Below are 22,753 nucleotides of genomic sequence, written 5' to 3' on the forward strand. Positions count from 1 at the left end.
CTTGTCTGTTCTGTGACTGAGTGGAGACGTCTCAAATTCGATATTAGATTTACCTCACCTTTCATTTTCATCGCATTACATTTACTTTTATTAAATCATTACCGTGGTACTTTCATTTGTTGTGTCTTGTTTGCACGGTGTTGGGTTCGAGAATAAACCCATTTGGCTCCGTCCAGGTAAGCACCTTGGTTTCCTCATCACGCGCGATGGACCAACCGCCAGTTTCGGCTACGTGCCTCGGAATTACGGACCGTTTTGGCTATTTGTCACCCAGTGGTTTTAACCGCCAGGGCTGACAGGACAATACATTAATGGGTTGAGATGCTGAGAGGAAGAGACTCATCCAGGTCTGAAGGGGATTACATGGAAGACTGGCAATGCAAGAAAAGGAAAGGAAGATGAGATGGAGTGAAGGAAGCAAAACAAAAGTCTGAAGAAAGAGTCAGAAGCACCTTTATGTGCCTCGATGACGATATGTTCGTCTGACTCCACAAAGCCTTTGTACGACCTTGTTTGGGATATGCTCGCTCTGTGGAGTCCGTAGAAGTTAATATTGGTTCCTTGGGAAATATACAAAGGAGAACAACAACATTTGTCGTCATCCCTGAAAGGCCTCATTTATGATGAAAGTCTTAGGAAAACTGAATATTTAAACTCTAATCTATTGAGGTGCACCTGAATGCATAGACATGGAGGCCTTTAAGATGCTCAATAAACGTGACAAGGTGAAGATTATGTTCAGCCTGATGCTCCCATAAACAGAGGATACTCTGTCAACTGCCAAGTGATCTCCTGCATCAAAGTTTATTGCATAACTTTATTGTTCTTGCATTTGTGATTATGGGAGGCATTGGGGAATGTTGACCTTTCCACACCGGAAAGAAGGTGTTGGAGACTGCTTATGGAAGAGATGCAGAACCACTTGATAATTTATTTAACAAAGCCGGTATGGATTTGTGTTTTAATAAATCGAAGGTAGATTCTGTTTAATAAATTCGATGAAAAAAAATATCACAAGCTGGTCAAACACTTGAAATATGTCCTTCAACCCTGACAAATCTTTCTCTCCCCACCTCTCTCTCTGAAAGTACCGTCTGGCAACCTCTTCCCCCTCACATTTTGAATTATGGAATTTGGCGATCCTTCTTGCTCTTTCCTGTGCAAATACAGTCATTGAATTTCCAAAGAAACTTCACTTTCCTCCATTGTTCAAATTATCTTATGATACAAATGGTTTTCCTTTAAATCTTTAATACAGGTGACGGAGTGCTGCTTGCCAATGTGATGAACTGAATTCCCACCAACATTTTCCAGAGAAATGTTGTTGTTCAATCCCATTTTCTTAAAAGTGGTTTCTTATGTATTACCTGAAAGTTATTGATGTGGGGAAACTGTCTGCATGTTAGCATATCTGTGGCATGGATTACATCTGAGCACAAATACTGCTTCATGCACATCACCTGTGCTTGTGGGTATGGCCTTCTCACCATTGAATGTCTTCATCCTAAAATTGCTGAACAGGCCCAGATTTTACATAAATATCCAAACTTTTGAAGGTTTTATATGTGGCCAAATCAACATTCACATCAACATGTAATACAATGACAGTATTGTCTTAAGACATGCAATTTTGTTTTTTAGGGGGACACAGTGTGTGCGTTAGTGTGTGGTGAAAGTTTAAAGTACTGTAACTGATTTAAACAGAAGATAAGGCCTCACTTACAGAGGTACTTCACATATTGGCACTTTGTCGGAATAAGGTATTCAGAGTCGAACAAACATCAGGAAGAGTGGGATGTTTTTTGCCTCTCTGAAGGTTCACGCACCATGTACGCTCAAGTTGGCTCTGAGAAGGATTCCTGTCATGTGCAGCTGGAATCGGAACAGCTGACTGTGCTCGTGTGTCAAATGAAGTTTGAGGAGCCAAAAGGATATCCGGAGATTCTGCAGATAAAAATAGAGGATGTGAACTCCTTTGGTCTGCCGGAGGAGCAAAGCAACCAGCCGAATGGTGAGTTGTGTGACACTTCTGATGATATCTGTGTTTGTTCGTGGCTTTTTTTTTTAATGCGTAGCTGTTAAGGATTCGTCACTTCCGTTGGGGTGGTTTGCATCCACTGTAAATATTTCTGATTCCATGTACTATTATTGTTTTCAAAAGGTTTATTGTCCATGAGCTGTTTTGAAAAGGTAAAAAAGTTAATGTTAAAAGAAACAGGAAACCGGATCGGGAACCGGAAGAAGAAAGAGAAAAAGGGCGGAGCGAGTGAGTCGGACAAGAAAGCCGAGTCACGCCGAGTTCTGAAGCGAACGTTGGCGAGCAAGATTCACGAGCGAACTTTCGGGTTTCCGGGAAAGGGATTCCTGTGACCGAGTTGTCATCGTTGTGACCGATCATCCTGCGTGTCAGGTTTTGCGATCGATTCAGGAGAGAATCATTGCCGTGCTGTTGCGCCACGAAACAGGGCCGTCGGCCATTTTGACTCGCGCAGGACTTGTGCTTCGCTCGCGGTTTCGTCTCTTCTCGACCATTTTCACCGCATCCAGATGTCGATCTGGGGTGTGTGTGACCTGGCTTTTTGAAGGTTAATTCGTCCATGCCCGAGGGTGTGATCTCTCAGTCGCCTGTAGGGCGCCTTTGGATATCCCAGTCGCCTTGAGGGCGCCTTTGTACAGCTGTGGCTGTTTTATTTTTTGTTTTTTTTTGGTATACAGCGTCGAGGCTTGTGAAAGAGCTAACATTTATCAAACAAACAAATCAAACAAGCAAACAAAGTATATAAAAAGAGGAGTGGTCGACAAGATGGGGAGAGAAGGGGAGGAAGCACACAAACACAACATTTGAGAGCAGGGACATCGGGAGATGTGTGGGAGGGAGAGGGCCTGGGGGGAGGCAGGATAGGTATAAAACGCAAGGACACCAAGGACTTCCAGGAAAGAAGTCAAAAGTCACCTAAAAAAAGTGGATTTGGGGTGAAATTAGCGGGGGTAGAAAAGATCAAGGTTTTGGATTGGGGAAGATAAGAGATGGTGGTGAACAGCCGTTTTAAAGACTTGGAGGGAGGAGTGGGATTGAAGAGAGTGAGGGAGTTTGTTCCAGAGGCGGGAGAAAAGAGGAATGAAGGAGTGAAGGTGAGCAGAGAGTCTTGATTTTGGCAGTTTAACCATCAGAGGGTTGCAGGCAGATCTTGTGCGACCTGTAGGAATATTTGGGGGACAGAGCCCAGAGAGAGCTGGGGTAGCAAGGCCGGAGAGGAGTCGGTAGAAGACGGAAAGACCACCAACTGGCCTGCGGTGAGTAAGTGAAAGGCCCTCGGAGATAGCGTCATCGTGGGAGATTCCAATGATTCTGAACGCTTTGGTTTCAACAGCGTGAAGACGAGCTCGGTGTGAGGCAGGAGCACCAGCCCAGAGGGGAGAGCAATACTCCATTGAGCTGTGGATGAAAGCCTTGTATGTGGTGAGGAGCTCAGGTGTGCCCAGGAAGGACTTCGCACGACGGAGGATGCCCAGTCGGCGACTGGCTTTGGAGGCCAGCTTGGAAATGTGGTTTTCCCAGGAAAGATCATGGCAGATAGTGAGACCCAAAAGCTTGAGTGACAGAACTTCTTGGAGAGGATTATTCAGAAAGTAGATGGGAGGGTTGTCCAGTCGGTCTTTTCGGAGAGACATCGTAAGAGTGTGAGATTTGTCAGGATTGAAAGACATGTTCCTTTTGTTTGCACAGTCTGTGATTTTGTCCAGGTCTGCAGAGAGTGAGGAGGCTGCAGACTGCCGATCTGAGCGATGAGGAATGGAGCGGCAGAGAGTGGAGTCATCAGCAAAGAGATAGAGAGGATTTTCAAGAGAGACAGAGAGATCATTGATGAAGACCAGAAAAAGCACAGGGCCCAGAACACTGCCTTGGGGAACTCCAGCCTGAACAGGAAGAGGAGATGAGAGAAACCCATTCAGGGCCACACGTTGACTACGACTAGAGAGGAAGTCCGCCAGCCATGCGTGGAGATTTCCATGGATACCAAAGGAGGAGAGTTTGGTGAGCAGAGCGGGGTGCCAGACCATATTGAAGGCACGTGATATGTCGAGGGAGACGGCTCTAATTTCCTGTTTGGCATTGAGGACCTCCATCCATTGTTGAGACAGCAGAAGCAGGCATTGTGACTGTATTATCCATCCGAACGGGATTCTGGTCTCGATCGGACCTTGTTCTGTCGATTGCTGGAGCGAAACAACTTTGGGCTTGAAGCCGGGAATAAGAGACATTGGGGATGTTTGTGTTTCACTCACTTGGAGCACAGTGAGTTCCATATTACCAAAACTGACTGTACCATCATAGGACATATTGATTGTACTTTTGAATACTATTATTGTTGTACTGTTATTCTTGTGTGATCTTAATACAATATTTGTTTGTCAGTAACAATTGGGGTGGCTTCTCCATTGATCTTTGACAAACAGAATAACACATTTTTCTGCCGTGACTCCTCTCGGGGCTCGGAGGTACATCGTGACCAGGGGGTCGGGGAGGAGCACTTAACAGTAGCTTTGCCATGAGGCAAAGCAGTCTAGAGCAGTGTTTGTCCGTCCGGCCATATGTATGTATGTATGTATGCATGTCCCCTCAAACGTTTTCAATCAGAGCTGAGGATCTGGTCACATGACAGGGTGATGTTATTATGTCTTGCGTCATTACGGCAGTGCAGCGGCTGACTCTCCACACTCCACCATTTTGATTCCAATTTCGTTCAAGCCGAACATATCGGCGAACCTGTCACTTTTATTACTTCACTTGATCACAATTGCCATGCTCGATTGTAACGTTTTTCATTCAGTGCGAAACACAAACAAACCGATTGTTAAAATGATCATCAAATATTGAAAGCATCGGCGTTACGTCTCTTCCAACAATATAATTCGTATGATGCGTATGATGCGTTATGCTTCACTTTCAGACCGCTTCGGACAAATTAAGCCGAGGTTTGTTTGTACAGTAGTGTATCGTTTCAGTATTATCGTTTTCATAATAATAACAATAATATCGTAGATATAACCATAACATTTTAATCCCAATGTCGTGAATGGAAAGTTAATGGATTGAAGCAGTGTATGGTTCATGATCAGTGATGAGCTTTGTTCGGCACTCACATTAATAACCGAGGAAATAAGGAATTCACCTGGTTTTTTGATAGGAAAAACATTTTCGCAATAATGATAACGTAACGTAAATATTATAGTAAATCGAGTCGTAGCACTAATCCCTTCGTAGTGACTGTAAACTTACTGGAAGCTAAAATATATCATCTTCTAAAATTTATTTAATAAAGTAGCGGCAGTTTTGTGTCCGTTACGTCATTACGTCTATGACGTCATTACGACGGCTGAGTCCGCCGTCCAACATTTTAATTTTCCCGTAGGCCTACACATGCTCACTACAGGAGCTGCAGGAAGGGCCATTCATCTTTGGGGTATATAGATTACAGTTGATCTATTGTCGGGTCTCAAAAACATTGGGTGTGTGTTCATTTACCAAGTTTCTTGTGGAGAGATCGCCAAGTGGTTTAAGCTTTCGAGCAAGCACTCCATTCAAAACCGTTAAGGAATGGCTGGCTTGGCAAGCGCTAGTTAGCTGCTTGGTAAATGAGCACACCCCCAACCCATGTGGGCTATATTGACTACATTCGATCTTCCCTCAGTTCTGTAAGTAAAACTTACCCCACAGATTTCGGGATTCCTCCAAATTTCTTTGTTTAATGTTGTAAACACCATTAGCGACTGTTTAAAAAGCTAATCATATGTGTTTGTGGTTTATAATATTTTACAAGCCCCGCTACACTGCTGTTAGACTTTTGGTCTTGTTTGCATACTTTATCGACGCTCCTGAAAGACCCAGAGCAGAATAGAAGGGAAACAAAATGTAAAGAGGAAACAACAACAGAAGAGTATGAGTGAGATGAAGGGGAGGGGACATGGACGCTTGGGGGGTGAACAAGCTGCACAGAAGTTGAAGGAAACACAGGAAGAAAAGGAAGGCGAAGTGTGGATGATGAAACCAATCAATGAACAAACGAAAAGAGGTGAGGTGTGACAGAGAGTGAGGTGAAAAAGGAAGAGTAAAGATGTGAAAGAGGAAGAGGTGAAAAGAGGAGAGGTGAGATGGGGGGAAAATCACAATGACATGGAAAAAGGGAATGCTTTGGAATGGGGACATTTGGGGTTGAAATGATCATGGTTGGATGGAGGATGATCTGTGATTGTGATTAACAGCTGTCTTGAAGCTTGAACAGTTTGAACTGTCTTGAACAGTTTTCCTGTATTTTGGGAGTTACACCAGAAGGGGGAGGCTGGTGGACGTGTTCCCTGCAGAACTGCAGAAACCTTGGGGCAGTGGGAGGGGTGGAGGAGGGAGTGGGTGAAGGAATGCATGGAAAGAGCAGACCAGAAAGGAGGCAGGATAAGAAAGAGACACCACTAACCTGTATGTGCAATGAATGTGATAAACCCATAGACTCGGCCTCATCGCGGAAGATTCCGACTATCTCGAGGCCTTGGTTCCCCAGCATCCAGCTGAGCAAGGTGTGACGCAGGGGTGCCAGCCCATAGGGGTTGCTGTGTATATGAAGGAGTTGCTGTGTATATGATCGAGTTGCTGTGTATTTTGAGCTGTGGTTCTATCCTCCAGCACAAGAAAATTCCCCTTGTCAGGTCAACTGCATGAGTTAGTGTATTTTCAGCCGTGGTTCTGTCCTCCAATGTGAGACAATCCCCTCGTGAGGCCAACTGTGTGCATTGAAACGGCCGTGTGGTGAAATTAGTAACACAATAGCATTGTGGTGGATTATTCATGCATTATTCGCATTCGTCTCTGCTCGGCATCTTGGAGATAATTATTCTCCAACAGTCTTGTCGCCCGTTTGGGAGTCCGTCCGCGTCCATCACCATTCACGTTTTAAAAGCCAATTCATATTTTTCACCCTGTCACTGGAGGAAACAACGAATCGGCTCCCACCTCATCAATCATCCCCAGTTGTGACTATCACTAGATAGTCAATGCGAGGCCCTTCTCATGAAAGAAGTCTAAATAAAGCAACCAAGAAAAGCTATGCAACATAAGGCCTTTGCTGTTTCAAGCTCTACCTGAATTATTGCACAGCGGCAGGCATTTCCAAGTAGCACAAGTATGAAAACCCAACTCTGCAGGTTCGCATCCGCCACTGTTCATCACTTATTGGCAAATCGTCAGCGATAGCTTAGATGGAACGCTGTCTGTGGAGGAACTCTGTGGAGGCCATTCAATGTTCATTTAGTGTGCAACACTTGGACCATGGTTTGCTGCATTGTTAACATTCATCTGTGAGATGGTGCACACGTTGATTAATTCAATGCATGCGCTAAACCATGATGGCAGTTTATATGTGTGTCGAGATTTGAACTCAGACAATGCAGCTCAAAGACGTGTGTGCACAGCTCTAAGGTATCTTGCCTGTCCAGTCCTTCAATACCATTAATCAAGACACGATTAGCTCACCTGGAATGTAGTTCCGGGGATGTTATGCGATGGCGCGTTGTCAGTCCGTAAACACGTGCAACTTCTTCTCCGAAACCGCTGACGGAATTGTGACCAAACGAGGCACAAATGATATTTGGTACATTGTGACTAAAGTTTGTTCATGGCATTATGAAGCGTTGGGGTTTCAGGGTCTACCGGGGTCAAACTGGATCCAGGTTTGACCTCCAAAATAGGTATTTGCTTTCTTCTCAGAAACTACACACGCAATTCTGAATAAACTTGACCACAAAATTAATCACCCGTGTTGTACCAAAGTTTGTTCGCAGCATTTAAAAAATGGGGCCCTAAAGGGGTTTGCGGGGTGGTGGAGGATGGGGAGAGGGGGTTGATTCCCTCCCCCAAAGGATGTGTTTAGTCTTCACTCTGAAACTACACACACAATTTCACCACAACCGTAATCACACATGATATACCAATGTTAGTTCAAGGCATTAGAAAAACTTGGAGTCTGAGGAGGTATACGGGGTTGGGAGGGGGAAGGGTTGCCCCCAAAATAGGTATTTTTTGTTTGATTGTTTAAAGTCTTATGAGTGTTAGTATGATTCTACATGCTGCGCTGTCCTCTAACAACCATTGAAATTGGTTTAAAATACCTTTAGTCAGTGCAGTATACTGCTTTATTCCATGAGGTGAGCGCCCATGGGTATTGCCCCTATTTTTCCAAACCACAACTGAGCTTTTCTCCACTTTCTGACTCTTGATCCTTTCCACTCCCCTTATCAAAGGTTCACACGTCATGGCTTTGGCCTATTCATTCCATTCTCTGCATTTGTCAATACTGGTGAGATACCAGTGATGCGCACGGTTGGGAGGCCAGATGCAAAAAGGCAATGCAGATATGGCGAATGTTAAAGCATGAAACCAATAAATTCCACATTCCTGTAGCACCTTCAGTCGCACGTCAGACATGGACAGCAAGTTCGTGAAGGACTTCCATGAAAAACGTACTTGTTCGCAAACAAACGTGTACGTTCACGTGTAGAAACATCGACCATGGGTCCGTGGCGAATCTGCATATGGCGATCCGCGAAGTTCACATTCAGAAAGTAGAAACCATCACGGCATGTCGTCATTCACTTGAACTCGATATATTTTTTTTCATTCCAAACAACATTTCTCCAATCACAAATCATAAAAGAAACTTTTAACAACATTGTTGATGTTTCTTTCATTGGAAAAACTACCAAGTCAACAGTTAAAAGGATTTTGAGCCGATAAGTGTTCCGGCCTTGGCAAGATCGATGGAGACAGCGATCTGTTAGCTTGTGCACTGCCCAAATAGCTATGTGGAATTTTTTTCATGTACAGATTAAATATTGAACTTTGGCCGAGGTCATTATTTATTTTTAATGATGTTTATATACGAATCAAAAAGAAGATAATTGGTTTTGGGTCATGCTTTCCGCATATCTCGTGGGATTGTGAGTTGGATAGACGGCGGGGAGGGGGTTGGCATTCCCTCAAGCAGGGATTCAACCCATGTCTTTATAAAAGGTCTTTGTCCGAGGTCACCGAGTCCAATCGGTGCAGCCGTGCAGCTGTTTGTGCGGCACCCGGGAAAACTAAATTTTTAACCAAGGGACCCTCCAGACCGACTCGTATACAACACAAGGGGAAAATAAATGAAAGTAATAAATGTGTGTAGTGTTTGTGTGTACTCGGCTTTGAGCGGCCCTCAAACGGGTCCCCGAGTCAGTGCGTGGAAAAACACGCATTGGCGCCAGATCTATTCCCCTGCCAGCCACCAAAGTGAAGTGCTCAGGCCCTCGCTCCTTTGTTGTTCCACGCTCCACAAAGCACCGAGGTCTCTCCGGCACACATGGCATGGCACACAGCCATCACAAAGCCAGCACCACCGTGATCAGAGGAAAGGATGTGTCCTTCCCTCCACGCAGCCATGAACAGAGCGAGCGTGCGAATGCCAACGCCAAGAGAGACAAAATTGCGACTGCTCGCGATGAATGTCTGAACCAGCAGAGAGAGAGAGAGCAACGCGTGACCGCTTCCCATGACCACCAGGAACCAAGCACGAGACATGCGACTGCATGCTATGAGACCCAGCGCGGAGAGTGCACGAACTGTGACCGCTTGTGACCACATCCACGAACCAAGAGAGAGAAAATGGCGCTCCTCAGCCTTTTTGTCCCTGGTGCTCGAACATCATATGATGACATCCAAGCATGCTCCAATCAAAGAGTCCCATCGCATCTGTCCATCTCCCCGACCAATCATTCTTCAGGGCGTGGCCTCACCGCCTCTCCTGCCGGCCCTTGTGATGACTCGGCTGGTGGCATCAGTGGTAGTGTTCAAATGTCCTCATCCGGTAGCTTTATTTTGTGTATTTAGTATAGGTGCGGATTGCATGGCTGGTGTTGCATATGTCATAAGGAACAAATGGAAAACCACAGAGGCAATTTTTCATACAGGGAATTATTCTTTATGCCCTAACTAATTAGCATAGCTCCACCCCTCGCATGGAGACAAATATACAACCTTACCGGACATGTGTGCTGACTTAGTTGCATGAAGGTGGCTTACTCGACATTCGGAGCATGGTAATCTATGCAATCTACCTGGGCTAAGGTATTCCATTGCGTACCCCCATAAACTTAACATTATGTTAATCTGCCACTCTTCCGAGACAAAAATAAATAAATCAACCAGTCACATGTCATGTTTCGAATTTGACAATAAAAGCAGTTTTTTGGAGAAAACCTCTTTCACCGCTGTGCATTTTTCCTACCTTCTCTGTTTTGCTGGTTGTGATTTTTGGTGGTGGTGAAATTCCCACTGAAGATGTCGTCAGCGAGAAAGCATCTCATAACATCGAGGCAGTTTGTACAGAACATAATTATTTGATATCGTAATGTTTTCACATGATGCCATTCCCGAGGGAAATGTTATATTTTATCTTCAAAGCAGATTTTACTGTATTGATAGAGATTTTAATGATTTTAAAAAAATGATTTTAATGCAATATTTACTTATTTATTTTAAAAGTGTGGAACCAGCTATACATGTGACAAAGCTTGTCTGCTGCATTTGATAAGAGTTACTTTTCCAGATTTATTCATGAAAATGGAAGTGAAAACTGAGCACGACATTGATGTCCACCTGGATCGACCCGAACCAAATGATGCTGAAGCTTCTTTCCTCGAGAACCATCGAAATGAAGGTTTCTGTCGATGTCCACACATTTTGATTCGGACAGTTTGATGATGAACTCTGGTGACAAGAAAAAAAACACCATGTTATGATTTAATTGCTTTAAAAAATAACCACGATGGTCGATCAATTTCTCAAACATCAATTATCCCTTTCATTACTTCATAAAACAGTTTAACCAACAATAATATACCTTGTTGTATCCCATCATCCTTAATTTGTACAATCATCAATTCTGATTGAAGTTTGATTTGACAACTGTTATTATAGCCCCCGTTGGACTTTGTTCGTCCGTCCGCAACCATATCTCAGATGTATGGACCGATTTTGTTCATACTTGGCCGAAAGGCAACACATGATGGTGTTCATAGGCACATCATTTGTTTTGCGTTGCAATCAAAGATGGCCGCCTGGTGGCCATTTTAGGTTTAAAAACATTATGTTGAAAATTTCCTCGGCCATTTCTCGGACACGCATTTACTGATGTTGTTCAAACTTGGCAAACAGATGATGAATGATGGCTAACATATGCACATCCTTTGCTTTCAAGATTTGATCCAAGATGGCTGAGTGGCGGCCATTTTGTTCCTCAACTGTGTACCCAAACATTTCTCGACATGCATGGACCGATTTTGTTCAAACTTGACAAAATGATGATGCATGAGAGAAAACATATGCAGAAGATTTTGTTTTGTAATCCAACCAAAGATGGCTCACGGACTGGTAGACTGGAATTGGACTAAGTGGATGAGGACTAAAGGACTAAATAAAGTAATATAATATAACACAAAATTGTAATAATATCATATAATATAATAACAAATATAAATAACTGAAAGGACTAAATAAAGCTACCCGATGATGACTGACGGACCTTTAACTCCATATGGCAAAAAGAGTAAAACCACGGGGGCTATGACATTTTTCGTCTTTTTCCTCTTGTTGATTGATTTTACATGTTTATGTATGATCTTGGTTCATGGAAAAGTGAGGTGACAAAGAGAAAAAAAGGCTACAAATTGATAGCAGGGCAGTGAGGCCACAGTTGGATGGAGACGCAAGGAAGAAGTAAAAGCAAGAGGAGAAGGGGAGGAAACAGTCAGCTGACAATCGTGTTGTTTCAGTTTGTGGTTCATGTGTCTCGATAATATTTTGGGTGGGGAAGTGGATGGCATGATATAGTGGTGAACTTTGTCGCCTTGGTGGAAAGAGTACAATTCAACTATATTTGTCTGTATACAGTCACTTGAAAAAGTAAGCACACCCCATGTAAAGTTTTGACTTTTTCAACATATTTCAACATACAGCTATTTGATCTTCATTTCAACAATATTGATAGATAAAGGTGATATAAAATAACAAATATCATGAAACATTTACATTTTGTAGTCCATTGTATAATTTAAATAAACATAAATGCAAGTCTCGCATGTGGAAAAAGTAAGTACACCCTTGGCTCTAATAGGTGGTATTGCCCCCTTTGGCAGAAACAACCTCAAGTAGGCGTTTCTTATAACTGTCTACCAGTCTCTGACATCGACTGGGAGAAGTTTTTGCCCACTCCTCCATGCAGAATTCTTTCAGCTGTGCGATGTTTGAGGGGTTTCTTGCATGCACAGCTCGTTTCAAATCCCCCCACAATATCTCGATGGGATTTCGATCCGGGCTTTGACTTGGCCATTCCAGAACCCTCCATTTCTTCCTTTTCAGCCATTCCTTGGTGGATTTACTGGTATGTTTAGGGTCATTGTCATGTTGCAAGGTCCACCTTCGGTTGAGCTTCAACTTTCTGACAAATGGCTCACATTATCCTCAAGCATCCTTTGGTACATTGAAGAATTAATAGTGGATTCTATGATGGTGAGCTGCCCAGGCCCTGATGCAGCAAAGCTGCCCCAAACCATAATATTTCCACCACCATGCTTTACAGTTGGTATCAGGTTCTTGTGGTCAAATGCTGTCTTTGGTTTTTGCCAAACATGTCTTCTGGTACTGTGGCCAAATAGCTCTACCTTTGACTCATCTGTCCAGTGCACGTTGTTCCAGAAGTGCTGGTCTTTGCCTAGGTGTTCATTGGCAAACTTTAGTCTTGCTCTGATGTTCTTTCTGGACAGCAAAGGTTTCCTCCTTGCACACCTCCCATGTAGATAAAATTTGTGCAGACTCTTTCTAATGGTACTAATGCACTTTGATATCAACAGTGGCAAGAGCTACCTGTAGGTCCCGTGATGACATTCTGGGGTTCTTAGAGACTTCTTTCAGCATCTTGGGGTCTGCTCTCGGGCTGAACTTGCTGGAGCGGCCTGGCCTGATCAAGTTGGCAGTTGTTTGGAATCTTCTCCACTTGTAGATGATCTTCCGCACAGTCGAATGATTGATTTCAAATTGTTTGGAGATCTTTTTAAATCCCTTCCCAGGCTTGTAGGCATCTTTAACCTTCTTTCTAAAGGCCTCAGAGAGCTCTTTTGATCTAGGCATGGTGACGCCGCACACTTCAACAACAAAGAGCAAACCAAACGGAATGTCTGAGGTTTAAATAAGACCGGTTTCTCCAAGATCCTCTCTGACGATGTTCTACCCATTTGCACCTGAGCTGGTGCACCTGATTCTAATTTTAGGTATTTGAAGTCGTGATAAATGTGGGGGTGTACTTCCTTTTTCCACATGCGAAATTTGCATTTATGTTTATTTAAATCATACAATGGACTACAAAATGTAAATGTTTCATGATATTTGTTATATTATAATCACCTTTATCTCTCAATATTATTGAAATAAAGATCAAATAGCTGTATGTTGAAATATGTTGAAAGAGTCAAAACTTTACATGGGGTGTACTTACCTTTTCACGTGACTATATATATATATATATAGATACATAATTACATATATATATATATATATATATATATATATATATATATATATATACATACATACATACATACATACATACATACATATATATATATATATATATATATATATATATATATAATATATATATATATATTATATATATATATATATATATATATATATATATATATATATATATATATATATATACATACATACATACATACATACATACATACATATATATATATATATATATATATATATATATATATATATATATATATATATATATATACACATACACATACACATACACACACACACACACACACACACACAGTAGTGCCCCTAATTCCGAACACCCCTCATCTCGAACTACTCTAATTCCGAACCGTAAATTCGAGAAAATTTTGTCCCTAATTCCGAATGTATTTCTATAACCGAACCGCCAACATAGCGTTAGCGTCGTTCATATTTCCCGCCGTGAGCGTCGTTCATATTTCCCGCACATCTTCGCGCAGCATCACCCACGCCTGCTCCCGCATGCACAACCGAAAGTCACTTTGTTCCTTCAGTTCGTCGGTTGTACTCGTTCTGGCAGCATCTCTCGTGTGTTCGTCGCTAGTTTACCTCGTGTTTTCACCTTGATTTGTGCTATTTTTTCTTTGAAGATAACCCTTACCCATTCACCTCGGCACCTAATAAGAGCAGTGAAGGCAATAATAATAAGAGGAAGGCGGTGAGAGCGACAACTGAGGTGAAGAAACAACTTATCGCTAAGCATGAGGGCGGTATGCATGTGATGGATCTCGCTGCTATGTTCGAGATGCCGAAATCGACCGTGTGTACGATTTTGAAAAATAAGGAAGTGATTAAAGCAGCTGATGTGGCAAAAGGTGTTACGACTCTGACCCCTAGGAGATCGAAGTTTATGGAGGAGATGGAAAAACTCCTCTTAGTTTGGATAAATGAGAAACAGTTGGTTGGTGCTGCCATCTCTGAGGGCATTATCTGTGAGAAAGCGAAGCTCCTGCACGGTGACCTTATAAAAGACTAGCCTGGAAGTAGTGCTGATGGTGATGAGTTTAAGGCTAGTAGGGGGTGGTTTGAAAAGTTTAAGAGAAGAAGTGGGATCCACAGTGTTGTTATGCATGGAGAGGCTGCTAGTTCAAATAAGGATGGAGCAGCAGACTTTGTGAATAAATTTAGTGCGTTTGTGAACACTGAGGGGTATGTGGCATAACAGGTGCTCAATTGTGATGAGACAGGCCTCTTCTGGAAAAAGATGTCAAGGAGGACCTACATAACGTAGGAAGAGAAGTCTGTACCAGGCCATAAGCCAATGAAAGATAGGCTTACTCTCTTGTTGTGTGCTAATGCTAGTGGAGACTGCAAGATAAAGCCTTTGCTTGTGTACCACCCACTCAGAGAATCCACGTGTGTTCAAAAAGAACAATGTGATTAAGAGCAAGCTTAATGTTATGTGGAGGGCAAACGTGAAAGCATGGGCTACCAGGCAGTTCTTCACTGAGTGGATTCATGAGGAGTTTGCCCCTTCTGTGAAGGCTTATCTTGAGGAGAAGAATCTACCCCTGAAGGCTCTTCTTGTGATGGACAATGCTCCTGCTCATCCTCCAGGCTTGGAAGAAGATTTGGAGGAAGAATACAGCTTCATCAAGGTGAAGTTCTTGCCCCCCAATACCACTCCTCTCATCCAGCCCATGGACCAGCAAGTCATCTCAAATTTCAAGAAGTTGTACACCAAGGCTATGTTCCAGAGATGCTTTGAGGTGACAAACGAGACTGAACTGACCCTCAGAGACTTTTGGAAGGATCATTATAATATCCTCTATTGCCTAAGAATCATTGACAATGCATGGAGGGAAGTGTCTCTGAGGACAATGAACTCTGCCTGGAAGAAACTCTGGCCTGATTGTGTAGCAGGGAGAGATTTTGAAGGCTTTGAAGAACCTATTGTGCCTGCTATTGTAGCATTGGGTCAGTCCATGGGCTTGGAGGTGAGTGAAGAGGATGTGGAGGAGTTAGTGGAGGATCACAACAATGAACTCACCACAGAAGAACTTCAGCACCTCCACAAGATGCAGCAAGAAGATGTGGCAGTGGAAATTTCTTCAGAGGAGGAAGAGGGAGCTAGTGGTAACATTTCCAGTGCTGAAATTAAAGAACTGTGCTTCCATTTGTCTAAAACACAGGCCATTGTTGAAAAGTGGCACCCTAATAAAGCAGTGGTTAACAGGAGCATTAACTTGTTCAGTGACAATGTGATTGACCACTTCAGAAAAATTAAGAAAAGTCGCCAACACCAGGCAACTTTGGAGAGGTGGTTCTCTAAAGAAAGCAAGCCTAGTGAGCCCCAGCCCTCTACAAGTGGTGTTAAGAGACAAAGAGAGCAAACACCAGAAGCACAGTCATCTGATGTTAGCTTGGAAGGTGCCTCACCTTCCAAGCAATAAAACCCTCTCCCTCCTTCCTCCTCTTCAGCTTCCACATGCACCATGAGAACTCTCCACTAAGATAAATGCAGTTATTTTCATGTTAGTACATTTATTTCTTGTTTTTATTATTATTATTATTTGATATTTTAGGGCATTTACTCATCTTATTTTACCTTGAATCATGTGTATTTGCAGTTAACAGTGTCTTGATAATGGGTTTTGGGGTCCCAGAACGGATTAATTCACTTTCCATTATTTCTTATGAGGAAAATAGTTTCTAATTCCGAACTTTTCCCAATCCGAACTGCCGCTGGAACGAATTAAATTCGGATTTAGAGGTCCCCACTGTATATGTATATATATATATATATATATACAGTGAAACCTTGACTTACGAGTTTATTCGTTCTGTGACCGAGCTCGGAACTCAATTTGCTCGTTTCTCAAATTAAATTTCCCCATTAAAATCTATCTATAATTCCAGTAATCTCTGTGTGTATGTTTGTATGTTTGTATGTTTGTATGTCTGTGACCGCTGTTTCTCGACAACCACGGGTCCGATATACTTTAAACTTGCCAGGTATATTGCTGGGGACCCGAGGATGTGCCTTTTCAAGGTTTCATATTAATCGGACAAGTAGTTACCGAGCTATGTCCAAAAAACGATTCAACCAATCAGAGAGCAGCGAGCTATCACGTGTGCCGAACGTGCCGAATAGACTCTGCCTCGGACGGCACATTTGAGAGCGTATTCATTTATTTCACGTTGGCAAACTATGTTGGCGTTAAACTATGTTTTAAAACTAATTTGCGATTCTTTCGCTTTCCTGCGCGTTTGTGCACGCTATGGCGATTTCTTTACCAAACTCCGCAAGCCGTTCGCTTTGGACCAAACCATTTCATGTAAATAGAGGGGGGGGATTGTCACCGTACTCGCAAGCCGTTCGCTTTGGACCAAACCATTTCATGTAAATAGAGGGGGGGGGGGGATATAATTTTAGATATATACACAAAGAATTAAGTTAAGCACCCCCCCCGTTTTTTTACAACCTCGCACATTACAAGTTTGTTGTCGTCAAAACAGTGTAATATACCCATGATATTGCTATATTTTCTGGAGAAGTGATATTATGGTCACATAAAAACATAACAATCATGCCGTTTTCAATATTTTATTCTGAATAATTTAAGGTGAAATTTTTTGGGAATTTTAGGCATATTTTCACCTCAATTTAAGTATGGAGCTATAGGTCCATCACGGACAGTGTGGATGACGTTTATGTTTTCTAACGTACAGTCATTGTTCTGAGAAGACCTCTAGCGATCTTTGCGGCAATAACGTGTGTAGGACCCACGTGATCGGATCACTGACTCAACCCTACGTCTCATAGACCCTGTAAGCCGTCGTATGCGTTGCTGTGGCAGGTTGTTCCATTCCCGATGTAATGCACGTTCCAATTCATCCAGATTGGCTATTGGAGGGACCATCTTCGCAATTTGTCGTCCCAACATGTCCCAAACGTGCTCGAGGGGGTTCAGGTCAGGACTGTACGCAGGCCAGGGGATGGTTGTCACAGCACCTTGCTCCATCCGATCACGTGGGTCCTACACACGTTATTGACGCAAAGATCGCTAGAGGTCTTCTCAGAACAATGACTGTACGTTAGAAAACATAAACGTCATCCACACTGTCCGTGATGGACCTATAGCTCCATACTTAAATTGAGGTGAAAATATGCCTAAAATTCCCAAAAAATTTCACCTTAAATTATTCAGAATAAAATATTGAAAACGGCATGATTGTTATGTTTTTATGTGACCATAATATCACTTCTCCAGAAAATATAGCAATATCATGGGTATATTACACTGTTTTGACGACAACAAACTTGTAATGTGCGAGGTTGTAAAAAAACGGGGGGGTGCTTAACTTAATTCTTTGTGTATAGATATAGTACGGGCATGCCCTAGTGAATTGAAATGCTATTAATCCGTTCCAGCCCCCCAAAAACCACACCAATTTTTTTTGAAATATATATATATAAATATCTCGCGCTTTACATTTCACCTGAAAATCCTTGAAATCACTTTGCTGACGACTCTACTCTCTGTCGCTCCATTCCTCATCCCTCAGATCGGCAGACTGCAGCCTCCTCACTCTCTGCAGACCTGGACAAAATCACAGACTGGGCAAACAAATGGAACATGTCTTTCAATCCTGATAAATCTCACACTCTTACGATGTCTCTCCGAAAAGACCGCCTGGAAAACCCTCCCATCCACTTTCTGAATAATCCTCTCCAAGAAGTTCTGTCACTCAAGCTTTTGGGTCTCACTATTTGCCTTGATCTTTCCTGGGAAAACCACATTTCAAATCTGGCGTCCAAAGCCAGTCGCCGACTGGGCATCCTCCGTCGTGTGAAGTCCTTCCTTGACACACCTGAGGTCCTCACCACATACAAGGCTTTCATCTGCAGCTCTATGGAATACTGCTCTCCCCTCTGGTCTGGTGCTCCTGCCTCACACCTAGCCCGTCTTCACGCTGTTGAAACCAAAGCGTTCAGAATCATTGGAATCTCCCGCGATGAAGCTAACTCCAAGGGCCTTTCACTCACTCACCACAGGCAGGTTGGTGGTCTTTCCGTCTTCTACCGACTCCTCTCTGGCCTTGCCCCCCCCCCCCCAGCCCTCTCTGGGCTCTGTCCCCCAAATATTCCTACAGGTCGCACAAGATCTGCCTGCAACCCTCTTATGTTTAAACTGCCAAAATCAAGACTTTCTGCTCACCTTCACTCCTTCATTCCTCTTTTCTCCTGCCTCTGGAACAAACTCCCTCACTCTCTTCAATCCCACTCTACCCTCCAGGTCTTTAAAACAGCTGTTCACCACCATCTCTTATCCTCCCCCATCCAAAACCTTGATCTTTTCTACCCCCGCTAATTTCGGTCCCCATGTGTTTTATACCTCTCTTTCCCCCCCCCCCCCTCCCCTTCCCATGCCTCCTGCCCCCAAGCCCTCTCCCTTCCACACATCTCCCTGCTCTCGGATGTTGTGTTTGTGTGCTTCCCCTTTTCTCCCCATCTTGTCTACCACTCCCTCTTTTTGTGTATTTTGTTTGTCTGGTTGATTTGTTTGTGAAATAAATGTTAGCTCTTTCACGAGCCTCGATTCAGTATACAAAAAAAAACCAAAAAAAAAACCTGTATGCAGCATACAAGTTGGCAGGATGGCCTGGACTGGAGGTACGCACACTTGACTCGAAACTGTCCAGCCTGGGTTTGAATCCCAACCCAGCTATAACCTGTCATGTCGGTGTTTCACAGGCAGGGTGATTCATCAATGTGTGTACCGCTAAACTGGGCGCCCCGTTTGCGTCCCATTAGTTGTTGGATGTTAAGGATCTCACCGTGTCTTCCACAAAGAGAAGGCGAGCTGAACAAGTTGTGGCCTGGCATGCTCTTCTCCTCTGCCGTTATATACGTCCTCCTCGGCATCTTTTTCCAGAAGAGCCCTGTCTCGTCACAGTTGAAGATTTGCTGGGGGATGTATCCTTCGGCTTCTATCAGTTCGGCAAAAGTTATATTAAAATTTTCAGCTGCCTTCACATCCGAGCTTGCTGCCTCACCATGCCTGACGACGGAGTGAATGCCGGTCCTCTTCTTAAAATTATCAAACCATCCCCGACTGGCTTTGAATGACTCTTCCGATGCCTTGTCCGTTGATGTTCCTGCCGTCTGCTGCACCAAATCCCCGTAAATGTCTCGTGCCTTCTCACAGATGATGCTCTCGGTCACGGTATCTCCTGCGAGCTGCTTCTCCGTCAACCACACAAACAACAACTTCTCCATCTCTTCATGGACAGAGGTCCGGAGCTTTGAAATAATCTTAACGCCCTTGGCTGGCGTTATAGCCTTTATCGACTCCTTCTGCTTCAAAATCGTACATATCGTAGAAGTACTACGATCGTACTGCCTCGCCAAGTCGACAACATGCACACCTCGCTCATGTTTTTCGACGATTACGTGTTTTATATCCAAGCTCGCTCGCTCGTAACTCAGATCTCGGCTCGCATCACAAAGCAAGAAATCGACCGAGCGACGGCTCGTATCTCGGAAAACTCGTAAGTTGGTGCACTCGTAAGTCAAGGTTTCACTGTATATATATATACACAAAGAATTAAGTTAAGCACCCCCCCCGTTTTTTTACAACCTCGCACATTACAAGTTTGTTGTCGTCAAAACAGTGTAATATACCCATGATATTGCTATATTTTCTGGAGAAGTGATATTATGGTCACATAAAAACATAACAATCATGCCGTTTTCAATATTTTATTCTGAATAATTTAAGGTGAAATTTTTTGGGAATTTTAGGCATATTTTCACCTCAATTTAAGTATGGAGCTATAGGTCCATCACGGACAGTGTGGATGACGTTTATGTTTTCTAACGTACAGTCATTGTTCTGAGAAGACCTCTAGCGATCTTTGCGTCAATAACGTGTGTAGGACCCACGTGATCGGATCACTGACTCAACCAATCACTTTTTTTCACTTTGATCACTCAATTTCATCAATGGATAATTGCTAATGTCATACCAATCATTATTTGATCTCACATACCTTAGAATATATGCCAATGTATACATATACACAAAGAATATATATTAGGGGGTGCTTACCTTAATTCGTTGTGTAGGGGTGCTTAACTTAATTCTTTGTGTATATATATATATATATATATATATATATATATATATAATATAGGAGCGTATGCTGGATCAGCACGTCGCTGCATCCTTGGACGACTCCTCAGCACCATCCCGACACACACCATTGTGTGTGCTTCGGAATGAGGTGTTTTTACAGCGGCCAGAGTGCAAATTCTGCCACCAACCTTTTTGAGAGAGAACCCAGTACCCTGGTACTCATTTTGCCGACCTCAAAAGGATGACAGGCTGAGTCAACCCCACCTGAGTATTATGATTTTGTTGGTTCTGACTCACTGCGCCCCGAATATGGTCCAACATGGTTCATTTTTCAATTTTCCCAATTTTTTCAATTTTCCAAATTTTTTTTATTAAACTTCCAATATCCCATTTTTTCAGTTTTTTACTTTTCTTTTAATTTCCAATTTAATTTTTTTTTTTTTTCACATTTTTTCATTTTTCAATTTTCAATTATATAATTTTCAATTATATAATTTTCCCCATTTTTTTATTTTATACTGAAATGCTTTGTCAGGGAGTCTCTAGTTAAATAATCTCTGTGGCCTGCCATAATCTTTATTTTCCTCCGCAGTGCATTGAGTTCGATTTATTTTCCATAATACCAGCAATCTATCATGACTCACTGCTAGCTCCTTCGCCCTTTTCAGCCATGCCGCTACACACTCTCTCTCTTCCTCTTCTTTCCTCCCTCTCCTCCTTCTCCTTTTTCTCCTTTTTCTCCCTCTCTGCCTTCTCCTTTTCCACTCTCTCCTTTCCCTCCTCCTTTTCTCCCTTTCCTCCCTCTCCCTCTCTTCTTTCTCCTTTTCCACCCGCTCCTTTTTCTCACTCTCTTCCTCATCCCTTGCTACCCTTAAAGCATCTCCCCATAAAATAATATACAAATGATCATCCGGATTTTGAGCTATTCTTGTGTCTATAATTATTTTTCCCATAATTATGCACCATACCTCAAAGCCGATGACGTAATCCATGTGACGTCACCTCCAGAACGCACCTCGCTCGCAAGCATGCTCCACGTGCATTTGCTTGATACAAAACAAACACTTATTTTAACTCCGATTTACATTCCGTTTCCACTTTTAGTGAGAAGTATGGGTCTGTGCAACCATTCATAAACTTTATTTGGTGCAAATCGGATCATTTTTAGCCGGGTTACCTCAGATCGCGAGTTGTTATTTATATATGAATTCACACATAGTTGAGTACATGCAGGCCGCTCCACGGAGCGACCTTGCGGCCTTGTTTTAACTCAGATTTACATTCTGTTTCCACTTTTAGTGAGAAGTAGGGGTCTGTGCAACCATCATAAACTTTATTTGGTGCAAATCGGATAATTTTTAGCCGAGTTACCTCAGACCGTGAGTTGTTATTTATATAATTCACACATAGTTGAATACGACCCGAGAATCGCAACGTCACTCCATTTAACTTTATTAAAATGACGATAAAGACGTTTCCTTATATATCCTAATTTAAAATGCTCAAGGGAATAAAAAGACCATTTGGTTCACACAACTCGACTATCCAATCAGCGGACGGCTCGCATCGCCTTCGCCCAGCAGACGCCAATATGATGGCGTCGTAATATGGCGTCGTATCGGCCGTTAATCGGATGCTTTTGGGTCCCAAAGTCGGCGAATTCAGATTTTTCGAGTACGTCTGTACGTGATAAACAAAGACCGCGGTTCGTAGATGGTAAATCCATTAGTGCCGTGGGCATCGGGTCACTGGGTTCGGCGTAAAAGGGATAACAAAGTCGAGTCCTTACGCTATTATTATATAGATGGATGGGCTGTGTCTCAATCCCTACCTTATGGTAAACTTAAGTGGGTTGAAGAGAGAGAGAGATTATGAAAAGGTTTTACAGGATATCATTTTCCCTACACAAGAAAAATTGGATAAAGCTAAAATTGGATATTATTTTGAAGTTGATTTGAAATATCCTGAAGAACTTCATATTAAACATAAAGATCTT

General features: G+C 42.8%; 1 pseudogene; it reads left to right on the forward strand.

The window, feature by feature from the left end:
• The first annotated feature begins 1,827 nt into the window (after positions 1-1,827).
• The window catches only part of LOC137419433 (uncharacterized), a 96,965-nt pseudogene continuing 76,039 nt past the window's right edge, over positions 1,828-22,753 (forward strand).

This window comes from Myxine glutinosa, chromosome 1 (assembly GCF_964187855.1).
Source record: "Myxine glutinosa chromosome 1, kmMyxGlut1.1, whole genome shotgun sequence".
NCBI lineage: Eukaryota > Metazoa > Chordata > Myxini > Myxiniformes > Myxinidae > Myxine > Myxine glutinosa.